We start from the raw sequence: 5,066 nt of genomic DNA, 5'->3' as shown, positions 1-5,066 counted from the left end.
ATTTCTTGATGAATTATAGTTAATGTTCATATATGTTTTACAAAATATATTTATAAGAGCAAATGGATATTAATGAATAAACCAGAAAACCAGTGATCACTCTGTCAGTGAAAGCCTTCTTTTTGGACACCTGCTTTTGATTGTGATTTCACGTTCTACCTATAGGCAAATTTTCTGTTGACACTTGCTTCTGGTTCATGAAATGGATTAATAGTTCACCATTTTCTGGTGTTCCAGAAGAACACTCTGGCTACCAGGCCCTAACCAGTCTGTGACCCTCTGTAGAAGCACATAGGATCACTCAGCCATGTCAGAATCAACCACTTCTGAAAAGGAGAGAGCGCTCTTCCTGCCAGCCAGGAGTCTTGCAACTGAGCCCCAGGCATTCAGCAAAAAGTTTAGGTGTCAGGTTCTTGGTTCAATTCCCTGATTTAGTGAGAACACTGTGTTTGCAAAACTTCTGGTTCCTTTTGTGAAATGAAGAAGCGCTGAGTCACCTTTTTGAGGTAGTCCTGCAATGAGCTTCCTATATTTCCCAAGACTTTTTCTATTTCATTTTTCCTAGATTAAGAAATTAGTACAATGAGTGGCCTGGTAAATGTCATAGAAGGTAGAAGGGCACTGGTGTTGACAGCTAGGGCTCCTTCTGGTTCAGGAAGTTCTAAGCTGAACATCCCCTTTCTGTGGGCTCCATCAGATGGAGGAAAGATTTGCCAGACCCTGCCCTGGGAAAGACATGGACTGGCCATATGGTGTTGACTTTCCTCCCCAATTGTCTCCTTCAATGGCTGCTTTGAGTTTTAATTGGAACTTTTTGTTCTAGTTGCTCAGTGAACGGAGCCTCTGTGATCTTGATAAGGGAAGGCACCTTTCCTAGTTTTCTTTTTCTTTTTTTCTTTTTGGCTTCCTAGCCTTACATCTTGGCTTGGTTTCCAGCCTTACTGTTTTGCAGTCTGTTTGAATAACCAAGCTCTCTGATGACAGTTCCATGACCCACTGTCTAGTAGGCAGCACCAGAGAGGGGCCAGGGCAGCTGGACGCATTCTGCATGGTGTCCTCTTAACTTCACCTTTTACCTCAGAGACCTACTCGGTTCCCAAGGATATAGGCTGGGCAAGGGCTTCTCATAACTCAGGGGTCACGGAAAAGCTCTAACAACAGAAAAAACTTCGTGATCTTGGAAACCAACTTGCCTGGGCAGCCTTTGTGACTCTCTGCTCAGAGAACCCTTCAATGCCCCATCAAGGGCAGGGAGGCCACCACAGAATCACTTTGTGGGGAGGGGACAGTATAGTGAGTGGTTAATGGAGGCCTCCTGGTCTCACCACTTGCTAGCCAGGAGGACTTGAGCACATCACTTAACTTTACTGGGCCTCAGTTTTCTCTTATTCGTTTGCTGGTTTGTTTTAACATTTTAATCTTTTTTTTTTCCCCTGAAGGGAGGCACTGGGGATTGAACTCAGGACCTCATGCACACCAAGCATGAGCTCTACCACTGAGCTATACTGCCGACTCCCTTCTCATCTTTAAATTGGGGATTTTGGTAGTTTCTACCTATAGGATTCAAAGAAGCCACCCAAGTGTGTGACCCACAGTAAGTTCTCAATAACACCATTATTATTAGTTGTAAGATAGTGGAGGAAAGAGGAAGTCTTATCTGCCCTGCTTCAGAAAACAATCCCAATTGGCCCCTGTGAATCTGGCACACTCCCCTCACCCCGCCCCCGCCTGCATCCCTGCCTGGGCTGCAGAAGACCTTGTCCCAGCTGGCATGGCCCAGGCAGCAGCACTCAGACCTTCTTCAATCCCAGTCCTTGGATTTCTGTGGCTTCTGTCCTAGGATGACAATCCATCCAAGTTCAACACACACTCCTCAGGTTGGGCATGTGTACCCGGGGAATCTGTGTACCGTGCAAGAAGAAGAACCAGTGACCTTATACAGGAAACATGGATGGGTACAGATGGATGTTAACGTTTACAGGCTCCTTGGGGAGATCCTGAGAAACAGAGGCTTTTAGAGAAGGGAATAAACCCTCTAATAGGGGTCGCCAGGAAGAACTTCAGGAGACAGCATTTACTTGCCTTAATATGCCAGGATTATCCCTCCCCAGCTTCTGAACAACCAGTTTTCGACAAAGCCTCTTTGACCTGGGCCTCCAGGCTTTGGGCAAGGGGGTTAAAAATCTGCTCAGAAAACAGCTCAGTGCCAACGGAAAGCAGGGGTGGATGCAAGGGGTCTGCGGGGGACTGGGATGCCTGGTTTCCAGCCCGGCTCTGCAACCCAGGTCCCTTCCTTGTCTGTGAAACTAGGGTGATTAGGAAGTTGGTCAGAAGCTCCCCCACCTCTCCTCCCGCTTGAGAAGTCTAGGATCCTTTGCACTTCAGTCCCTGTCCCCCGCCCCCACCCATACATCTGTGCACCTGGGGAAGAAGCCCTAACAGGATTCAGCTGACTCATGTTACCGTAACAGGATGCGTTTTATATTGCTTTCTGGACCTGGAAAAAACCGAGAGTGCCAAGGGTGGACCAGCCTGTGAACGTTTCCTGTTTCTCCGAAAGCTGACTGGCCGGCCGTCAGCATCCCGGGAGCAGCGCCGGGTAAAGCAGCATCTCCTAAAGTGCCCGCCTTCTCGACCTCCCACCCCGAGCCCCGGTTCCCTGTAGCGCTGGGCGTGGCCTCCGAGCTGCTCATTGGTGGCTGACGAGGAGCTGGAAGGTACCATCCCTGCCTTCGCATTGGTAGAGCTGTTGGAGAGAGGAGGGGTTAGTTCGCAGCCTGGAAGCTCCTGAAGGTCCCGTGCGCCTTGCTGCCCGCATCACAGACCCTGAGAAAGTGGAGGTCGGATCTGTGGATGGCCGGACCGCCCCTCCGTGCCTCCGGAGGCTAATCTTCGGGAGGACTGTGCTGCGGACGTACATCTGTCAGTTTCCTGCGGACCTTCCCCCAAGGATGTATTCAGGCTTCCAGACACCAGGCCCATCAATTCCTTTAAATACACCGAGCTGAGATCTCGCGGCCTCTGGGCCCCTCAGAATGGAAGGTGGCGTTTGTAACAATCGTTTTTGACTGGATGCAGTGGGAGCGAGGCCTGGTTAAGAGGAGAGGGTCTGAAACATCTGTTGTGCTCATTAGTGATGTAACAGGCAGGAACCAGCTGTCACCCGCACAGTGGATAAGGAAGAGCGTTTAATAAAGAGACTTTTTAGAAAGGCGAAGGGCTGGGCCCAGGTTTCACAGCAGCAGCCTTGTCCCCTGAGGCCTGGCAGAGCCAGAGGGCCGGAGAGGGCCCTCAGAGGGGCAGGAGAATAGGCGGGTCCTGGCGCTCTCGCTCCGCGAATCTCTGAATCTCCGCGGCGTCCCCCTAGGCTGAACCCAGCCTGGACCTCAGTGCGTAGAAGAGGGGGCTGGCGAGAGGAGCCCAGGGGACAAATGTCCGGCACTGCTAACTAATGTTTAAGTGAGTTTGTTTTGTCTTTGCCCTTTAGAGATAACCTTTAAAAAGGGCTACATCCTGATGTCTAAAGAGTCAAACATAGTTACCCTAAAACGCCCGGCCTCACTCACACTGGGATTGCGTTCTTGGGCTGTTTACGGAGGACAGACTTCCCTCCCGCGCTCCCCTGCTCCGAGGTCACTGTCGCTGGGAGCCTGAGCAGCCCAGGCCTAACGTCCAGAAAAGCCCGCGGATCACACATGCCACCCGGAGACCGTTGCTCCGCCCAGTCCCTTCCACGCGCCACTCCTGAGGCGTCCCCGCTGAAGGAAAGCACCAGTGGCTGCACTTTACTTAAAAATGAAAACAAACATACTTCTTATCTCAACAACATAAAATATTAAAGGAATTTTGCTTTTAAAAACTCTAATAGGGGAGGGTATAGCTCAGTGGTAGAGTGCATGCTTAGCATGCACCAGCTCCTGGGTTCAATCCCCAGTATCAACAGAAAAAAAATTTTTTTCTAATAAATAAAACTATACAAACTCCAGCAAACCACCTCCAATTGTACCTACTAAGCAAAAAGAGTATTTCTGTAAGCAGAGGAATGAGGAAACCAACTGGGGACACCTGATCTCATATTTAGAGCACAGCATTAGGAATGTCTCATTTTCTGCCCATGAGAGTTAATAGTCTAAAAAGAGTTGAAGAAAAGCAGCATTTATTGGAGACTTCCTAGCTGCATAAACTTGGGGATGTTTCTTAACCTCTCTGTGCCTCCGTCCTTTTATCTGTAAAATGGGAATAATCATATTGCCTTTCAGGATTTTGTCAGGATTAAATGAGGCTTTCTCTGGAAAGCATTTGAACGGTGTCTGGAACACAGTAAGGTGGTTGTGTTACCTCCGGATCAGCTATAATCACGTGCCAGCCCCGAGGAGGTGCACAGTCTAATGTTTTCTTCCCCAGGAGACTGCAGCTTGGAGATTTGCTCAACACTCAGAGCCAGCCAGCCATTACGTGGAGCCATGGGTCTCCTGGTTTTCGTTCCCTGGGGAGAGATGTCCCCAGAACTCTCTCTCCGAGCCCTGCCTCCTCTTGCTCAAATGCCAGGGACCTGCCTCTGTGTACTTGGTAGTAGAAAGTGACCCTGAGTTGGGATTCAGAAGACACTCAGAGTAGCAGCTGAACAACTTTTATCTCTCGGCCTTTGGGTTCCTATCGGGAAATTAGAGATAATAATTACCCTTCCCACCTACCCACATGCAGAATGGTTGTACAGATCAAATGTAGAATAACTACAAGCTTGTCCTAGATGCAATTGTGCCTCCAATCCCGAGCTGCATTCTGATGCTCAGCCCGGGATGCAATAGATTGAAATAAACCAAACTCAAGGGGTGTTCAAGGGTCCCAGGGGAGCTCCTTAACTGTGTAGAGTCTAGGGCTGCCCTCACTGACAGGCTGCTGCCCAGAAGGAGGCCATTAGCCCATGTGAACCCTTGAACTGCTGGGGAGCAGGAATGAAGGGAGATGTCCCATCGCAGCTAGTTCTCAGGTTCCAGGAGGAAGCCCGGATTCTGCCCCCATCCAGCCCAGGATTGGCCCCTGACGGGAAGAATGAGGGTCTTCTG

The 5,066-nt window shown here is 49.7% G+C and overlaps 1 non-coding gene across 1 annotated transcript; it reads right to left on the bottom strand.

Annotated features, from left to right (window-relative positions):
- Nucleotides 1–1,438: 1,438 nt before the first annotated feature.
- TRNAT-GGU (transfer RNA threonine (anticodon GGU)) lies at nucleotides 1,439–1,516 on the bottom strand. The gene has a single exon. It is a non-coding gene; the product is annotated as a tRNA-Thr (tRNA).
- Nucleotides 1,517–5,066: the final 3,550 nt, after the last annotated feature.

Source organism: Camelus dromedarius, chromosome 5, assembly GCF_036321535.1.
Source record: "Camelus dromedarius isolate mCamDro1 chromosome 5, mCamDro1.pat, whole genome shotgun sequence".
NCBI lineage: Eukaryota > Metazoa > Chordata > Mammalia > Artiodactyla > Camelidae > Camelus > Camelus dromedarius.
Note: the sequence above shows the minus strand (reverse complement) of the source record. Positions and strands in the feature narration are given on the sequence as shown.